The sequence below is a fragment of the Topomyia yanbarensis genome, chromosome 1 (assembly GCF_030247195.1).
Source record: "Topomyia yanbarensis strain Yona2022 chromosome 1, ASM3024719v1, whole genome shotgun sequence".
NCBI lineage: Eukaryota > Metazoa > Arthropoda > Insecta > Diptera > Culicidae > Topomyia > Topomyia yanbarensis.
Window position 1 is genome coordinate 10,989,242 of NC_080670.1, and position 21,278 is coordinate 11,010,519.

Here is a 21,278-nt window from a genome sequence, read left to right on the forward strand (position 1 = left end):
CGCGTGGGGAACCTTGAGCCAAGTCAACCCTGAACCCGTGGTGGTTCGATGCTGACAGGCACAGTGGCACGAATTCCGCGACCCGGTGACGATAACCAAGTGTGAGGTTGTTGTTGTTGTTGTTGTTGTTGTAGTCACTGTTGTTGGCAAAGGCGGGAAATGGACCGAACTCGTCGTGACGCAGGGATTGGGGTGGGTCCAGGGGGACGAGGTGGTATCAGATGCAAGAGGATATGCATTTTAATGCATAATCATCTTCTCCTGATGGTTGCAGCGGTGATGCGAGATGCATCTCTAGACCACACCGCACACACTCTGTATGTTCACTAGGCACAAGGTATTGCGTGTAGATGCACAACGCGGGGACTGGAGATGGTGCGGTTTTACGCCGAAGACGGCGCCGTAGACGTCGTCGTTGTCGTAGTCGTCGTCGTCGTCGTCGTCGAAAACGGAGATAAATTCCTGGGCCCCGGAGTGTGTTGTTCATGTGAGGAAACATATGTTTGAATTTCGAATGAGGAACAACCCTTTCGGAGCTGTGGATGTGTTTGTTCCGTGTCGGAACGGGAACGGGGAATGGGGACAAAGACGGGTACAGTGGGAATCGGCGTCGTTTTTGTCTGGGGAAAGGGGGTTGAAAATCACCCGTCCATGCATATTGTCTGGCGAATTTTTTGTCGCGTACTCCTCATTAATTCTGCACCACCTTGTAGAGGTATGCGTGCGTGTGTGTGTGAGGCTGTGTGTACGTAAGTGCGCGCCTCAAGGAAACTGACGGCACGGCACGAGACGATGGATTGCTTCGATTGATTTTTCTTTTCTGTACCGCATCCAAGCCGAAGATGCACTGTAAATGTGGAACAAAGTAATTGGAAGCATATGGATCGGTTTAATGCGATTTGGAAGGACGTCTTGCTGTGGTAGAGAACAATACCGACACGGACGAATGGTGGAAGGGTGGAATTTTGACTTGCTTAGGGCTGGGATAATCCATATTGATCCTTGGCTGTTTAAATTCCAACAGTGCCACTCTTTTTGATTCACGGTAGGTTCTAGAAAAAAAAGTCTTGCGGTTGTTGTTTCCATCTTGGATCTAGCGAAAATCTGGTGCTAAGTTTGTGCCAGCTTCTGATGAGACGAAATCAAAACGCAATTATGCAATATTAATTTCCAAAAGGAGGAATTTGGATTAAACCAATTTGCGCATTAAACCTAACTTCAATTAATTTTGATTTTTTGTGTTTCGAATTCATCTCGTCAGTAACTAGCACCAACTGGGTGTCTAGTTAGACAATGTATCAATCATTTGATTCCCGGAACGAGTCAGTTGCTTTAGACGTCCACATGTGTCTGGTGAACAGTTTGGAATTTCTTTCTGTCTAACTAGTGCTAACTTGCGTACTGGTTTAGATACATCGTCTAACTAGACATATAGTTGGTGCTAGTTACTGACGAGATGACGAAACACAAAAAAATCAATCCTTATGCTAGCAATAGATATATTGCCCTTCGCTCGGAAAAGTGGTAACCCGTTTTCTCCTTGCGGTGGTAAATTGGTTTTGATCAATTGTTTCGCTTAGTGCGACTGGAAACGACTGTCGTTTTGTTAGAACGGAATCAAATAAGTGTTGTAACCTCCTGCACAAATGAATTTTACTCAGATTAGAAGGCGAACGAGAAAAAAAAATTTTTGCGCTCTCATGCCATACTTTTTGAACATAGTTTCCGATAAATAAAAATGTCCATATAACTTGATGCGATTCTCAAATGGCCGCAATTTGCCGCCGTTCTCAGGAAAGGAATTCAAAATGCTACATTCTTTGGAAGGCCTCAGGAAGTCGCGCTTATGGCCCACTGAACGAGCAGCCGCTGGTGGCCTAAGACGATTTCGCTAGATTTTCAAAGCAGCGTGCACTCAGTGCACTAGCGCGACTACCGGAAGGTTAAAACGCAGTCTGTCATCGACACGGAATTGAAAAAATTAATTGAGTTCTCCACAAAAAAAAATCTCTTCTCTCGGTCTTAGTGTACAGTGCAGTGCAGTCATGTTCAATTAAACCACGGAGCTGTGAAACGTGTGATGGTATGGATGAATAATTACTTGGTCCATAACGTGATCGAGACTTTAGAACAACTTACGGTGTTTCGATAAAAGAAATTGTTGTGTAAGCTGCATCCATATTCGATTCACTACTAACCAGGCGTCTATAATTCAATTTTCTTAGGTAGAATCGAAATACGAACCTTAGAATAGGCTCGACATATTCCATTTCTCAGCACATCACTTTGAGGAGTTTCTTTTTATCGTCCCAAATGACACTGTAAAAATTTGGGTCCGATTGGTTGCTCCCCGGATTTGTGCATTGCGTTTAAAGATTTTATGGAAATTAGTATGGAAAACAGTACTTTTTTGCATCTCCGTAATTAAAGAACGCTATTTCACTCAAACTAAAAAAGCAGCTCTGTAAAAAGTTTGTCCAGAATATAGATAACAACTTTGCCGAAAACTGTAACTGGTAAGGATTTTTTATAAAAATATTATTACGATTTTAACACAGAAGGGTTAAATTAATTGCAGAAATTTATTAATTCGGTCAGCACTATCAGTGTACCACCAACACCTACGTTTTAATCCTAAATATATCAGAATATGTTCATCGTAATGACTTGATTCCTTCGACATAAAATTTCAGAATGATTTCAAAAGTATTGGTAATTCAACAAGACATTAACTTTTGTTTAAATTTCAAAACGAAAAAAACATTAGAAGCGCATTGTATGCAACATTTCTTTGAATATTTTAGTGGGTCTTAAAAGACCGTATGCTTCTCATTCGACTAGCGAACGACGAATGTGCTCCAAATTGGCGGCTTTTCCTGTAACAGATTGGAAACTTCCGGTTCCTCGCGTTGCTGCCGAAAGATTTTCTGAAAATCAATTGCGGCGTTGTTTACAGAAGTCGTACATTGTTCGAAATTTAGTACAAAATTAGTGCATACTTTTCCATCTGTTTAATACAAATTGGTTGTGTAATTTCGTTCAGTACAATAGAAGTTACTGACGTTCAAAAACTCTCTCCTGTTTCTTCCGAAATTTTGGGAAGGGACGCTTACATTGAAAAGAAAAGTAATGCGTAGTCAAATCTGCGTTAATCTGTGGCAATACTGCAAAAATCTTTGTTGATTTGTTAAATTTTCCACAACTTGACAAACAATGTTATACCTGCAAACGAGTCTGTGTCCAGACATTGTTAACCATAAGTAATACTACGAAGCATCTCCCGGAACGCTATTTAACATTATATACGGAAGCTCGTTTTGTAGCATTCCTCAATATTCAAAAATATGTGCAGGATTACAAAGCGTTTCCGTCAAAAAACATACAATTAATTATGGTCGAATTTTTTCGGGCTCTTTTTGATATTTTAAGTTTAACAGTCATTCCCTCCAAAGTATACTACATTTTAAATATTTTTCCGTATAAATATTAAAGGATCATTTGGGGGCGGGCATAGTGAGTAAATCGATTGTCTTGTACGCAGCTCACCTGGGTTTGAATAGATAGGAATGACCCTAAGGTTAAACAGTGAGTTCTGTCTCACGCGCGAATATTGGTGTCTGGAACAACAACACGATGGAGACTCATATTTCGCGCGGGACAAGACAAGCAAACTTTCTTTAAAACGTGGTTGAGAAAACACTTTCAACATATGTTTTTTTGATATTTATTTTCCGTCGGCCTTTGTCCACACTGCAACACAGGAACTGCCGGACCAAGGGCGGCTTTACTTCCCTTCCGAAGGAACACATTTTTCACCGCCAGAAATCTCAACGACCTTGACTGCAATGAGAAGTGGTATCGCTCAACAACCGGCGCCGTTTTCCACATATTATTGTTTGCTCTATTGCTCTATTTTTGTTTTTCGAGAGTTGTCCTACTGGAGCTGTAGAGCTAGGTTCTCGGAAGGGCTCCCCGTCAGACTCACATAGTACAATTTTCAGACGAGACAGGCAATGTCGCCCACTAAAACACTGCTTTAGACCAATTGTAGCGGGCCGTGATTGTGAATGTGATATTCATTGTACGGTTCAGGTATGTGCGGGCGTAGGGACTCGCGATCGCGTGTATCATCGCGAAGAGCTCGAGCATTTGTACGTTTACGTGTTCGATCGCGTGTGCGTTTGTATGTCGCGTGTGCTAACGTGTATGTAACTTCGCGTGTATAAATTCTATTTTATAACTGTGTGCCTTTCGCATATTGGCGTGTGTTCTTGGATGATCCCGCGCGGACCGTGTGTCTAATACTTTATTTTTCGTGTACGGCTAAGATGCTAAAAGAGCGTGAAATATTCCATATCACTAGAGTTCCCGGTGATGTCGCCATGGAACGTGTTGTCTAGTGGATAGGAGCTTTATTTTTTTATTGGTCCTACTGAATGTATGGACCTAAGTTATTAGGACAGAGAGTAATGGTTTCCGGACGTGACCGATTCACGAGCCCGCGAAAACGGACGTTTGTAGGTTCGCGTTTGAGACAGCGTTTAAAATTTCGTAAGTGCTATAACGTTCTCCTTATTACCGGGGTGTTATTAAGTTTGCGCGATCGCGAACGTAAGTGTGCGTTGTTAACCGCGAAGGGCTTAAGCGTTCGTATGTTAACGTGTTTGTCACGTGTGCTCGCGTTCATGTGACTTCGCGTGTACAAGACTGTGTGGCCATTCCTGTATAAGCGTGCGTTCTTGGATGGTTACGCGGACCTCCATTCTGATAGTTAGTTTTCGGTGTACAATTCACATTCTGACAGGGAGTATGTTACCCCATATCACTAGAGCCCTCGATTATGTCGCCATGTAACGTGGTGTCCAGTGGATATAAGAGCTTTCTTTTTTGAATTGATCCAATTGAAGGCATGGACCTAGTCTGCTGATATCAAGGAAGCGACCGATTCATGATCGTGCGACCGCGGGAGTTTTTAGGTTCACGCTCGAGACCGCGTTTGAAAATTTATTGTAGCTGAGACATTCACTTTATCACCGGGACGTTGTCATGTTTACGAGATCGCGGATGTAGGTGCCGTGGATGGTCGCGAAGGGCTTAAGCATTTGTATATTAACGTCTTTGTCACGTGTATGTGACTTCGCGTGTATAATTTCGATTATTGTTCAATCGCGCGCGAACCGTGAGTCTGATGCTTAATTTTTGGTGTGTAGTACAGATGGTAGAAGAGAGTCTGTTTACCCATATCACTAGAGTTCCAGGTCATGTCACCATGGAACGTGTTGTTTAGTGAATATGAGCGTAACTTTTTTGATTGGTTCAACTGAAAACATTAGTCCACACTGCTAGGATCGAGGTAAGACTTCCGGACGTGACCGTTTCATGATCGCGCGAGTGGTGGGTTAATGTTTGAGACCGCGTTTGGAAGTTTAAAGATGCTACGTTTACTACCGGGGTTTTTTTTCATGTACGCGTAATCGCGGGCGTAAGTATGTGTGGATTATTGCAATTGCATGGTCGCGTTTCTGTTATCGCGAAAGTCCCGAGCGTTTGTACCTATATGAGTATAGATAGCGTATAGTAGATATACTAATAAAAGGAATTGAATTAGAAGTGTATAAATTGACCGATACTATTTTGGTATACATCAATAGTAGAAAAGCTAAACTAATAGATGTACAAAAGAAACAGGCTAGCTAAGTAGAATAGAAAAACACATGTAACATGCAATCAACCTCGTCTGAATGCAGCAAATGTTGTATATTTACCATTAACGACAATTGCATGTTACACGGGTGCGCTTCGGCTTCGCCTCATCAGAAACCGACACTAACTTTTTGTCGGAATAGATTAGCGCCGGCTTGACGCAAATCCCTTACAACTAAAACACACTTTGTGTTTCAATCGAACGACTGATGATCATACGTGATGTCCCGTCCGAGCAGAAGTTCTGTTTATGCCGATGAGACACAGTGAAGCCGAAACTTGTCTTGGCTTAGCAGGCCTATGCGAAAGCACTATGCTATATTTCACCCTAAGGAGGAAAATTGGGTAAACACCAAAATTTCTCACTAGGGCGAAATTTTTTTTGGTAAAACCCGTCTTTGCACTTGAAGGGCACAAATCCTTATAGCATAGACAATTGCATGCTGTTAGACTTTCGTCATGCTATGCTGGCCGGGAATGGATGACTCACGTGCGTCGGTAAATTCATTGTACCCTAATTTATCCAATCCGACATTCCCGAATGAATAGAAGCAAATGCACAAATTGATCACCAGAAGTACCGTAAACCGGGGTGACATTGATCACTTTTCGAAGTAATCATTGCATATTTTTGGACGCAATATATTTTTTTCAAGTTTAATATTTGTAAACCATGTACTGATGTAAGGAGAACAAGATTGGATGGTTTTAGCTAAAATTGTCCGCTTACAGCTATTTTTTCAAAAATGATTTCAAGTTGATGTCCGTATTCGTATTCCGGGGTGACTTTGATAACCTGCATGTTCACTAGACTGCCCAGAAAAATGATGAATTTTTGAAAACTCAATCGGCCCACCCCTCAGTCGATTCCTAGTCCCACCAGGAGTACTTGTACCAAATTTGAAGCAAATCGGACAAGTCTAACTACCGGACCAACGTGCCTGAAGTTTATATTGGATTTTTCAACAATTTACATGGAGAAAACTCACTAGCTCGTATTTTCGCCGCTAGGTGGCACTGTATACAACGTATCATCACTGTAAGTGAAAATAAGAAAGATATTTTAATTATCTACAACTTTGTCGAAGACTGCTAGTAAATCCGGCTATGTTAAAAGAAGTTATTAAACTTTTAACGAAGTGATGTCTGAGTCAGTTTTGCATGGGGCCTAGCAGTGCATGGTTGTGTATCAGTACTCTCGGTCTCCTCGATGCACCACTATCGAGGTGTAATGCAATACCCATCCTAAAGCAGTTGTTCTTTAGCGCTGATGCACGCAATATGCCTGATAATGTTTGCAGTGCCGTCAAACCCCTCAACCTTGGGGAGAGATTTATGTTTGCTCTATTGTTTTATTGCGTATAAAACCCCATTGAAAGAGAATTTCGGAAATTGGTAAAAAATTATGGTTTATAGAACAGTTTTAGCAAGATTTTTGTCATAATAATGCTTAAATGAATAATAATGAAAAGAAATGCCCTCGATAGAATGTTTTAAAGAAACGAGCTTTCCCGTTCGTACACAAAAAAATACTTTACTATCTGTGATGCCGCAAAATAAAAAGAATTCTTGAAAATACTACAGAAATTTGTGAAAAATCGGAATATCTGCTAAAATCTGTACAAGGCAGTAATTTAAAAAAAATCAAGAAATCTGTCACCTGTGAAAAAAGAATCTGTGACCAAAAATCGTTAAACAAGTCTGTGACATTATAGTGTATGTGGCAACTCTGACTATCACTACCTGACAGCGGTGCCAACATGGTAGATGTTGCAGAGCAATCCACAAAATGTGCTGATCCGGTGTCATTTTCAACGGTGCAGAGCATGATTAAATCGATCAAGAAAAAAATCGCGACTTTATTCAATCCAATTGAAATAGTGTTAACATTACTGCAGTTACGAATTTACTTTCCGGCTAGGTTTCATGCAACATGGAACGAAAGCATGATGACGCAATCCAAGCAAAAAATGGCAGTTCAGTGGTAAAAATTCATATCAACTTGAAACCAATTTTTAATACTGTGGTTGAATCTAAAAACTTCTAAGTCCATATAACGAAGCTCTCCGTGCTGTACAAAAAAAGTGAGGTTAAACCTTTTGTGGGCAATTGTCCGTAGGCCTTTCTATTCATGTTAAAAAGGAATGGTGCCGAATTATTTATTGCGGAAACACAAAATATTTTGCGCGGTCAAAGCCGGTTGAGGTTGGGTATGTCGTAAGGAAAACGAAACAATATTCCTGTGGTTTGACTTTGCTTCTGTAATTGTAAATGAGCTATTAGAAATAGTTATTGATTGAGACGTGAACGCGAGAGTCACCGCAGCGCCTACTATATTTCGGTGTGATCCGTTACTACCTTGCGACAATACAATGTTCATTTAGCATGCCCACTAGGTTTTACATCAACCGACATAACCCTACAAAATCAGCCAGATAAACTTCGTTTGACAATCAGGGTTGCCACTATTTTTCAAAGAATATCTGACAGATCAATTAAAACTGTCTGGCAAAATCTGTCACTTAACAGCGACCTCAAAGTCATTAATATTTATCAATCGATTTTTGATAAATTTTGGAAAATATGCCCCAAATTTCCAAAATGTGTGTGCAAACACTTTTTTAATTTAAAAATCTGGCAGAATGAGAGGTTTGTCTTTTTGTCTGGAAGCTGCAAAAAACTCTTGCTGTGCCAGATAAATCTGGCATGATGGCATCCCTGTTGACAATTCTCGGCTTGTTTACATGAAAGTTACGTGAGTTCGAATTCCACAAATGAACATCCGTTGCACTCGAACTCACGCAACTGACGAAGTAAACGAACCACCGAGAATTGTCAAACATGAACTTCATTCAACATTAGTTTATTCGTGTCGTTGCAGAACTGAATTTTACATTTTTACATTTCTTACAAAAGAAATGTATAGGATTCGCTTAAACTTTGAAAACTTTTTCCGAGGCCCGGAGGGCCGAGTTTCATATACCAATCGACTCAGCTCGACAAATTGAGACAATGTCTGTATGTGTGTGTGTGTATGTGTGTATGTGTGTATGTACAAAATGTCATGTAATTATCTCAGCAATGGCTGAACCGATCTTAATGAAACTAGTTTCAAATGAAAGGCCTAACGCTCCCATTTGACACTATTATTTTTGTTTTTCGATATGTTGTTTACTTTCTGAGATATGGGTAATTTTGTCAAAACAGGGCAGGTTTGAAGCGAATAACATTCGAACAAGGCAACTATATCGCGTGAAATAAACAGAAACAAAAAGTTTATGAAAATACCTTTCTAACAAGCTATAGATTGTCAAAATCCGTTCACGAGCGGCGGAGATATTAAACATTTTGTATTTTCATTCTTCGCTTACCAATTTCCACTAACTAAAAATTAGACCGTTCCATACAGAGTATTGCTTTACTGGTTTTTTAGGGTCAAAACTAAACCGATTTTGAATACCCGGGTATGCAAACACATCTGCGTGATTCAAGGATTTTGATTCCGAAAACATTTTGTGAATTTACTTAATAATGAATTACCTATTTCTCAAAAAATTAATAAGCAAGATCATTTCAAAGACAAAATAATGTGTAAATTCACTTCAAAGTGCAAATTTGTCCAGAGTTTCTTATGAAAAATTTCTAACCCTATGTGCGGGGTCGGGACTCGAACCCAGGTGCGCTGCGTACAAGGCAATCGATTTACCAACTACGCTACATCCACCCTCATTGTCCAGAGTTGATGTATTTACCCGTTGGATTGAGCAATGCGTTCACTCGTGAGATAAACGTTGGATGGTATATGAATACATCAAGTAATCCTCCTAGTAGTGAGAAAATAGATTTCTAATATAATTCATATTCATATTCTACTCGTAGCATCACCAAGAGCAACTGTATTTTTGAATAACAAAATTGCAGTGAAAATTTATCAGTTGCATTATTGAAAATAAAGATTTAAGGAATCAAAATTTCGCACTATAAACAAAAATAATGTCACAGCTCTAACCATCATTTACCATTCCTCACAACTGACACTGAGTTGTACTGAAAACCCCAATATACATTTTTCATGATCAATGTGACTAAAAGCATATTTATTTGCGAAAAAATACGACATGTAATTTAAAGAATGTTCGTGTCTCAAAGGAGTCCAGAGGTACTTTCAATACTAACTGGTTTTTCGATGAATTTAAGTACTTAATCTGGTAGTTTGAACCATTTCTTTGCAATGGTATTGCTTTGTATAGGACTCATTAACCCATATCTCCAGAACGAGAGTTCCGAATGAAACAATTCGCAAGTAATAAGGATGGGTGGAAAAAGACTGCATTGTAATCGACTGCATGTACGAGTTTTATGCCATCGACAATAATATAATTGCCAACATAGCCTGGACACTTGACACTCTTTTCTAGATATTTCAATGCGAATGAATACTATTTACAGGTGGCCTTTTCTCAGTTTACTATTTCTAATTACGTGTTAAAATACTGGACCTGAAAATTCCATTCTATACAAAATCATTTTTCAGATGTCTGTAACCAAAAAGATATCTTTTAATTCCAAAACAAATTCCTGATTTCTATATTTTCTGATGACTAATTAAGGACCATCAATAAAGTAGAAACACCAGATAACCCTAAAAATTCCGTCAAGAAAAGAAGAACGAAAACGTGCTCTTTGCAATGGGATTTTCACAAGCATTTCAGAATATTCTGAAACAATGGTTTTGAAATTCGTGAAATTCGTTTTATTCATGTACTTCATTTCAATAACGTTCTTAAAATATTATTAAATATTCTCATTTTTTTCCAGCTCATTCATTTAATGTATTATATTCGTTTGGTTTATTTTTTGCATTTTAAATATTTGACTAATAATAAATATGTGATCATTTCATTTTAAAGATTTTTTCATTTAGCATTGTTTTTATTTATTTTGTTTATGTGACCTAATTTTATCTATTGTATTCATTTAATTCTTTGTATGCATTCCGATCAGTTTATTATCTTATGTATCTTATTCGAATTATTCATTTAATTTATTTTATTCACTTTTTTTCTAATATTTTTTCTGATATGTTTCCGGTTCACACATTTATTCATTTTAATAATCTGACTAATTTTGTTCAGTCATTTACTTTATTCATTTCATCTAGAACATTAATTCGATACAATATAATTTCTTCTATTAATTCTATTACTTTTTAACATCGCTGATTTTTTCATTTTAATAATTTAACTGCTTAAAAACAAACAAAATGAAAAAATGATAAAAAGACAGAAAACATTTTTATTGTGATAAAAATTCTTTATTTTGTTTATATTATTCATTCCATTCATTTTATTGATTTTATTAACTCTCTGTTTATCCTGTTATTTAAGAACAACATTTTCAAATAGCTTTACTGCCCATGCTCGCCAATCAATCCCATAAAGATAGAAAACGGGACAAATATAGCAGTATAACTTTGGGCTTGGACAAGATTTCTTCACAAAAAAGTAAAACTAATAATTGTGACAATCACCGTTTATTTGAGCGCTAATAGGTACAAGAAAGATCCGTAAAACTCAAGTTATTACAATTGCTTTGATTGGATTTCAGTAGAGCAGTGCTGCCAGAGACATTTTCAGTTATCGGTGAAAAAATATATTTTGATATATCTTCGTTTTCTTCAAACATTTTTGAAAACTGATAAATCTTATTAATTTCGACTGCTTTCGGCTACCTTTTCTGCCCAAACTATTGAAAACTTTGCAGGAGATGTGTATTAAGGATTAGTGTGTAAAAATTCAGCAGCTTCTAACACTGCTAGAGAAGCATCTATCTTGATCAAAACAGGTTTTCCGCGATTCTTTACTCTTACACTTTTAAGAAAAACGGTTTTGGAACCCTATATATGCCACAAAATAATTAGGTATGAAAGAGTTAATTTAATCCATATTATTCATATTAGGGTAAGGTGGGACAAATCCGACCGTTGGGTAAACCCGACCCCCCTCTGTTATCGAAAATCGAAAGCACTACGCGAACTAATATCAATGTTGTCGTGTAGAGCATCGAAAATAATTATAATGGTAGTATGACAGTATTTTATTAGTCTACATTGAGATGCTTAAACAAGAATAAGTGTGTTTTTACAACTTTTGATTTGATTTTTGTGTATCATTGACTACAGGATATTTGTTATTGTTAAAGTGAAAGCATAAAAAGTGTAAAAGTGCATAGATGAATTTAGTCCAACTTTTTCATCATTTTTTTTAATTGCATCGTAATGAAAAATGACGCGGTGGGGCAAATTTGACCTCTAAATAGTAGGGTAAATCCGACCGCTTTTTTGCTAAGAAAATGATTATTTATAAAATTGGAATATATTTTTATTGTTATTTTTTATTATTTTTTCACAATGGTTCATAATTACAAACGAAAGATACAACAACGTGATGAATATAGTATTTGTCTAGTAATTGCTCCTAGAAAAATGGGAATATCTTTACGTACTACTGCTCGTGATTTTGACATTCCAAGATTGACATTGAATTCCATTTTCTTCATGCTACAATTCAATAACAAAACATTCATTGATTTATTTTCAATGATAAATCCATATAATTTGGGTAGTATCTATACTAAATCAACCAAAAACATAGGCGGTCGGGTTTACCCCACCATTTTTGAAAACAGCAAAAATGAACGTTTTCGTAAAACACTTGTATCTCAAAGTTTTCCCAAGATAGGAATAAAATACTATAAATTGAAAGTTGTCCAGAAGTCTAACCTTTAATTTGGTATATAAAACGACTTGATCCGATGTAAATTGGGCATTTTACAGCCAAAACCATTTAATAGGTCGGATTTGCCCCACCTTACCCTATTTATTTTATTATTCCAATTTTTTATGGTTTTATTCATACTATTTATTTCAATCATTTTATTAAATGGTTAGTTTTTCCCAGTTCACATATTTTATTCAGTTTCTTAATTTTATCAATTCGGTTTAGCCAGTCCTTTATATTATTGTATGATAGCTTGTTATCCTGAAACAATTTAATTTACTCTCTTAATTTCATTACGTTTTAATATAGTCTAATTTTAATTTGAGCTAATTTGATTTATTTATTTTTTTTTAATTTGATTTATGGTAATCATTCTATCCATTTTATGAATAACTTTTTGCCTTTCTCATATAGAAAGGTTATGCAATCACTCTGAAAAACGGCAACCTAATCCCGGCCCGGAGGGCCGAGTGTCATATCCCATTCGACTCAGTTCGTCGAGATCGGAAAAAGTCTGTATGTGTGTGTGTGTATGTATGTATGTGTGTGTATGTCTGTGTGTGTATGTATGTGCGTATGTGTCAAATAATGTCACTCATTTTTCTCAGAGATGGCTGGACCGATTTGCCCAAGCTTAGTCTCAAATGAAAGGTGCAACCTTCCCATCGGCTGCTATTGAATTTTGGATCGATCGGAATTCTGGTTCCGGAATTACGGGTTTCAGAGTGCGGCCACACAGAAATTTCTCATATAAACTATAGGAAGAATTAAAAATAGAATTTTTATTTTTGATGCTAAATGTGTTCAAGGTGCATGAAACGTCGAGATTTGATGCAAACTCGAAAAAAAATTTGACGACAATTCAATTTTTTGGATTTTGGCACATTTTTGCCTTTCTCATATAGAAAGGTTATGCAATCACTCTGAAAAACGTCAACCTAATCCAGGCCAATTTTTTTTTTCGACTCACATAAGGTTTCTGGATTTCAACAGGGGCGTAGTTGATGGTTTACGGAGAGGGGTTACACCCCCCCCCCCCTCTACTGTTCACTCCCCTCCTTTAAAAATCTCCTTAGATCACCCCTCAGACCACCACCCCATCTAGCCCTCATACCCCTCCCTTTCAACCCCATTATCTTTAAACCACCACTATATCACAAAACATACCAATTTAAGCTGGGGAGTCGTTCGTTCATGGGACTTTCGCCCTCCTCACATACCCACCCCCGCATGACAAAATGAGTTAGCAAGCAGATAACATTGATCTAATGCTGATTAGGCTAATGAAGTATGATATTTTTTTGTTTCAAGTGTTTCACCGTCGACACGTAGCTCATCAAGTTCGTGGCTGGCATGCCATTGTGTATAAGTGCAAAGTGTACTAAGAATGTAATGGACATTTCCACAATTATGTTGAACATAAAAAGCCTCCGTGCCATAATTTAGAGAAATGAGAAAGGCACAATTGCACCGCTAGGTGGATTAAAACAGGTTTTTATTTTAAATTTTGTTTTGTTTTATTATTTTTCTTTAATTTATTCAGTTAATTCGAAGCGTTATTCGTGCACATCTCACATCTAGTTGCTTGTAAATTTAGCGTGTGATCGGCAAGCTAATGAATAATACAACAGTGATATGTGTAAGAAATGTCTCATCTCACTGATAGGTGGATTAAATCGGTTTTTAAGAATAAATCAAGAAGTCGTATGGACGATTTAAAAATTCTAAAGCTTGAAGAATAAGCAACGCCATAGGCAAATAAAATACGCGATGGAATATCATACTACGGTAATCCCTAGGACAGAACTCGTATTAAACTTTCTTTGTTGGTTGATGGTTCAAACCATGGGCACGGTTACTGTGTACTAATTTTCGACTGCCCAAATGGCACAAACCATCCATAGCTGTAAGGACAGTTTTAGATTTTTTTTTTTTTGGAAGGGTCTTCTGAATCGCCAAACATTGTACCTTAGATGTTACCAGTGCGAAAGCACGCCAGAAACAAAAAAAAACGTGTACTTACAACTTGTTTTGTGATAAAAGTGCTGGTCGGCGAGAAACCTTTTGCTTGTATAAACAAGAATGTAAGTACAATGTTCTTTTGTGTACACCCGAAAAAAAAAGATAATAAACACACACACGAAATGTGGTTGCCTTCACACTGTTCAAGGTCAGGCTTTCTTTCATTGTTTGTTGTTGTTGAACGTCTTATTCGGGTTACTGAGTTTATAGGCACCAGCAAAGACGCTGAATCCCTCTGGATAAAGGCTCGCCAACTCTATCTTATTCTTATTATTTATCAGTAAGTGTCATTTCAATCGAGCTCGAGACCTGTCAAAAACCCTCAATCCGAAGAAAATCGTTTCGAATCCTTCTGGAACGAGAGCCATTGACAGGTCTCGTGCTCGATTGGAACGACACTGACAGATAAATGGTAAACAAACAATTCTAGAGAAAATTTTCAATAGGACGTAAGTAACATTGAGAGCCTCTCTTTGTTTACTTTCTCTTTCGTTTATTACGACGTCATTACAACACTTTGTACTAATTTTGCAGTACATATCGAATGCCGACGGTTTTTACTACAACATTATGCAAAGAGTAGAGTCAACGACACGACGTGAAACTCCCTGTAACATTCTAACGAAAAAGTGTCCGAGTCATTTACCACCAGTCAGCAGTGCATTGAGTGACCCCTCGGAAATGATAAAAAATGAGCTTCTCGAGCAACACTGCATTGATTTTAGCCATGTTTATTATTATTTATATGGGTGGTTACCATGCCATCAACTTGCGGTGAAAATATTAAATATTCGCTAATTTGAGTGCGATAAAAATGCTTCACGTATCTGGATTAAAAAAGTGATATCGAATATATAAGTGATAAGTGCCTTAAATAGTTTAACAATGTATATTTTTAGATTGACGATAGAACCGATCTTCGAATGATGTTGGAAATGCTAATCAACCAAGAGGCAGCATTATCTAAACAGGATAAGATGACCAAACTTTTCCAGAACATTCTGAGCGAGAAGCACTTTGTATACGGTACCATTCATTTGTCGGGGGATTCGGCGCCAGTAGTCTCGAGGTCACCTTTGGTACTCTGCGTTTTTGGTGCACCGAGATAATGGAGTTCATCGATGGTTTGATGGTTTACTCCAGAGATCCCTTCAAAGATCACATTGATAGTTGCCTTAGTGCTGGGCATCAACGTTGAAATTATGCTGCTGTGGGTTTCCAAGTTCCAACGCAAGATTGGCTATCAGATTTTTCCTTTAATCACATTACAATAGGCCGAAGTCAAATAGCAGATAAATGGTGTGTTTTGTCCGCTATTAATTTTCTAATTTACGGAATATATTTCAGACGATGGCAAAACATGTTTGAATAATAATTTCGACGTTTTCCCGTCCTATCAACTTCGTCGAAAGCAGTGATAATGAATAAATATTTAAAACCAGGGAATTGAACAAGTTTAACAAAGCTACATATTCCAGCAATGACGAAAGAAGGGAAAATGTTGAATGATTACGAAAATCGGAAAACCTAGGAAGCCAAATAAAAGATTTACCTATATGTATTTGTTGTAAAATATATTTTAGTTTGCATACATTTCAATTTCTAAAACAAAAATTGTAAAAAGCGCTCAATGTTAATATGCTTATTGCTTTCGTTATAAATCGAAGTGCGATAGGTACAACCTAACCTACCCACAATTCGTTTTCAATATCGATAGCACTCGATGAGGTTGTGAACTAAATCCATCTGATCAGCGCTCAGCGCTCATCAACCGAGCATTAAAAGTGTAGATCATCGTTTGGCCAGAGCTTGGAGAGTTTAACGAACGTCTAGTAGCATTGAACAGCTTACCATAAAAACTTTTTTGTTTTCCGTAAGAGGAAAAAGTTGGGTATCTAAAGGTTTTTTTGAGTTCAAAGGAAAACAGTAACTAGAGTGTACAAGTTGTACTAGTAATTTTAACAGAACTAACTGATACTCCAATTTACATCGCACTGGTCATCGCGTTTAGTACTTTTTCTTTTACATTTCACTGAAACAGAATGATTTATGCAATACTGCATGAGTATGCCATTAGATTTACCAAGTGTTTTAGAGCGGTTATCTTGCAGTTCCTTGAATTTCAACGATAGTATGTTAATTTTGTTGAGAAAGCATGCGGAGAATTAGTATGTATGTACAACTGAAAAGACGAGCCAGGACGCTGAGGTTGACAGGCCTGTATCTGTTTTCGAATTGAATGTGCATGTACAATTTTCTTTTCTCGTCTTCGATCTAGCACTTTTTTCTAAGATTGCACGTATCGAGTCGTAACTTTTGCCACTGAAACACGTATATATTTCAAACACACAGCTGTCACAACTCTTTAATTTGGCTAATAGATGTTAAAGAATAAATAATGTTGTTTAATAAAAGAGCTTTTGGGGTATGCATATATGTTACTTAAACTTTATTGACAAAAAGCGCTAGAAGGAAATAATAAATTAAAATGATGGTTGAAAAGCTTCATCTTCTCGAAATTAGCTTGATTTCAAAAATATTTTGAATATGTCTAGATTTGAAACTAAAATGAAGAACATTTGAAGTAAAAAGGATGCTTCCCAAAATTGTCGGAATTAAGGATTTGTCCTTCAAAATAAGGACATTTGGTAGCCCAATTTAGGCGTCATCACGAGATGGTGATGAAAGAGGCATAGCATAGCCAACGTCTAGTCCATGTGGATTGGATAGTTTTACCGTTGTTCTGGGATTTCTTGCGCATAATCGTCTCCGAGAAAAACACCACTGCAGGTCATTTTAACTCGATTCTGTTGATGCAGATTTCTAATTACTCTATTAATCTTTATGTTAAATCACTGAGAACTGACATACAAGTAAAGTTTTTAACTTGTGTAAGAAATAAAACTGTCGCTTTGAAATGATAACAGCAAATAGCAACTTGCCACTGGTCGGCGCTTCGATCGGACAGCAAACGATATACGGGACTTGTGTGCAAACTTGGATACAATGGTGACTTACGCATGCAAACCTGTATGTGATGGTGATTTTCACCGTATTTTCATTTAAATGTTTACACAGGTTTTTCGGGAAAGTTTGTTCTAGCTTATATGTCTATTCTCTGTGGTTAAATATTCAACAAACTCACCAAAAATATTTGCCGTAGAAAACTGGTCATATGCAGAACTAAAGCGATTTGATTTGGCAGGCACTGCGTGTTCCACCTTGTAGCGAACTTCGTCGTGGGAATGGCACGATTCATCAACCACTACATGGATTCTAGCATAAGCTGGAACAAATCGACCGCTCCAATTTATTAGACCTAATTATTCCGAGTCGGTAGAAATTTATGCTACGGTTCCAGTATTTGACTGAGGAGACCTGCAAGAAACAGAGTAACTGGTACTTCTGAGTCTGCTATACGGTTAAATATGACACTTTGACTTCCGAACCACTTCAGAATGGGTTTAACTGGGAAGATGTCAGAAAATTTCATCAGCCCTGCACTAACTTGAACCTCTTGTTAAAACATGGGAACACTTGAGGATTTCGATGTCCCGGGATCTGCGCAAGGGGTAACAATTAATTTTGATTACCGGCGAAACTCTTTTTTGCATTTCTTTCAAAAGAAGCCTGGAGCGTTATTGAAGGGAGATGAACTTTGTCGAAGAGAACGTTGTTCAGCAAAGTAATCCCGATTTGGCCCAACCGTCTACGAATTATCCATAAGTCGTATCTTGATCGCTGGAAATAAAACATTAGCGCACTAATCAGACTATCGCACTATTATTATAAATTTTAAAACTCAAGATTTTTATTGTTGTTGTCGTGTATTTGTTTGTCCCTACGTAACCAAGGGATGCTAGAGGTTATTTGGAAAAAATAACAACAGACTTTTCAGTGTTGCTTGTTTCATGCATTTTCTAACCAAAAGTCATATTTGACATTACCAGTTACCTGAGTCACTGAGGGGTAGTCAGATTTGCGATACAGTTTTGGAATTCCAGTGTCTAGTCGTGTCGTTGGTAGAGTAGTAAATGTTGAAATGGTCGAGTAATGAACAGAAGAGAAAGACCTCAAAGAGAATCTCTCATTGTTACTTACGTCCTATTGAAAATTTTCTCTAGAATTGACGTGTCGTGTCTTTATCCAGAGGGATTCAGTGTCGTTAGGCCCCAGTTAAGACAATTTTACATCAGAATCGTTCAGCTGCGGATTGGTTTATTCTGACAATTTGTACCATCGGAAATGTACTGCAGAGATTAGAGATGGGCGAAACAGTTCACTTCGAAGAACCATTCCCGACTGAACAGTTCTGTAAAAAGAACTAGTTCAGATGAACCGTTCTTCCGTTCAGCTGATATTTTACTTGTATCTAGCGAATGTCTCTCAAAACATTCGATTCTTGGAGAGGAACCAAACAGATGGTGCCCAAACTATTATACCCCTGTATGCTTAACAAGTTCATCAAGGGTAGCGATTTCTTCATGATGTATAACTAGAGAAATAGAGAATGTGATGAGTCGTTCTTCGCCGGTTCCATTCTCGGAGAGCACAGAGAGCGGTTTGTGGGACGGCAAGTCGGTTCATTTTCATTCGTTCACCTAAAAATCGGTCCGAGAAATTCGCCAAACGGCTTTGGGTCAGGTTCAGTTCATTCGCTTTGAAGAGAATTGTGAACTACCGTTCTTTTAAAAAGAACTTCCGTTCGCTCATTCTCTTCGAAGAACCAGTTCACTTGAACCGTTCGCGAACGAATGGCCCATCTCTAGCAGAGATAGAGAAATGATGTTTGGCAGTGTTGCTATATTTATAGGAATATACAGGGTGTTTGGTTCATGAGTAAGAATCTCTCGAGGGATGATTTACTGTCATATTTGGAGCAAAAAATCGTTCAACACATACCATCAAATTTCAACCGTTACAGAGTTATTGAACTTTTTGTGTAAAAAACTTGTTTATCTTAAAACACCTCTAACTCAAAAAGTATACTTCGTATTCTAAATCTTTTAGTGCCATTGGAAAGGTGAGAAAATTTTCTATTGAATAATGTTCTCATATCTTTCAAATAACTAGTTTTAATTAGTTTTTTTTAGTTGTAAAGTAGTTAACAGTTAGTGTTTTTGATGAGGTTTTTGTTAATTTTATCAAAATAATGAATTATGACTATAGCAATATCTATTATCCAAAAGTTGGGTTTGAGGACGATTCATAATTTGTTCTTCAACATAATATTCCTATCTCTTCTCGTTTCCTTGTAATTTGACTTCTAAACTTTTCTTGTAATTGACTTGAAAGTTCTTAAAAGACTCTAATTTAAAAAATATGCTTTATATCGCTATTATCAGGGCTTCATTGGAAAGCTGAGAAAATTTCCATTCGATGTATGTACAGATATCTTTTAGTTAAGTGTACTACATGACTTTTTACTAGTAAAATAACTCAAAATTTGCGTTTTTTGGTGATTTTTGTAATTATTCTAATTATTAATCAACTAAATTTATCGTCACTATTGTTCATTTGGTGCCCCTTAATGTTCTCTACAACTTGTTATTTGACACTTTATCCCTATCGCTTTTCATTTCGCTGCAATTTAATAGTTAACACAGCATGGCCTTATCACAAATGCAGTGGGTTCGAAATCGTTGTTTTTGCATTTGAAACGAGAAAATAAAAATGATTTTGCTTCGAAACTAAAATAGATAATAGAATGGAGTCAAAGGAAAAACTGTAGAACTTACTGAGATGCATTAATTCCATGATAAAAATGGCGAAGTTTATTATTTACTATGTTAAGAAATAACGAAAATGGTAATAATAACACTAACTTTAAACTAATTAACTTCTAAAAGAATACTAAATTCACTTAACTGAAAGGTATTTATACATTTATCTCTGCAAAATTTTCCTGGCTTACGAATAAAAGTAAGAAAAGGTACAATAAGTGCCATACTTTTTCAATAAGAGCTAGTATTAGTGAATATGAGATAAAAATATCCAAGTACAATAACCCAAACACATGAAAACAAGACAAGATAAGTGTATCATGTCAAAGAACAAATTATACAACTTTTCAAGACTAACAATTTGAATTATTAAAATAGTGATGTTAACTATCAAGATTTTCGCGAAGTGAACGAAAATTCGATCAACATTGTTAAATTTAAATAAATTACTGTGAAAAGATTACTTAACCTCATTAGCTGAAACATTTGAGGACATTTTTCAGTGGAAAATTTTCTCACCTATCCAATGGATCTAACAGATTTGAAATACAAAGTATATTTTTTGAGTTAGAGCTATTTTAAGACAACTAAGTTTTTAACACAAAAAGTTCAATAACTTAATAACGGTTGAGATTTCATGGTATGTGTAGAACGATTTTTTTCTCCAAATATGACAATCAATCATCCCTCGAGAGGTTCTTAACCATGAACCAAACATATATAGTTTTCCGTTTCATTCGATAAATTTTAGGTCCAATATACATAATATAACATTATTTAAAAAAAAATAATACGTGTACACGATTTTTTGTTTTTTAAAATAAATCTTATGTAAACATAGCCAACCATACATAGGAAAACTGCGGTTGTTTACATCTGGCCTATCAAGACAACACCCAGAATGAAAAAAAACTATATACAATCAATGGAGTTTATGTCAAATAAAAATAACCCTTCGGGAAAACATTTTTTTCTGACAGGGCATCATTTGTCGTGAAATTCGATACGTCAAATGCTTCTGATAGTGTCAAATCAAGACTGCCAACATATT

General features: G+C 36.9%; 1 protein-coding gene across 6 annotated transcripts in view; it reads left to right on the top strand.

Moving 5' to 3' along the window:
• The window catches only part of LOC131676869 (mushroom body large-type Kenyon cell-specific protein 1), a 398,326-nt gene that overhangs the window by 190,372 nt on the left and 186,676 nt on the right, over positions 1-21,278 (top strand). The gene's annotated exons all lie outside the window — the stretch shown is intronic.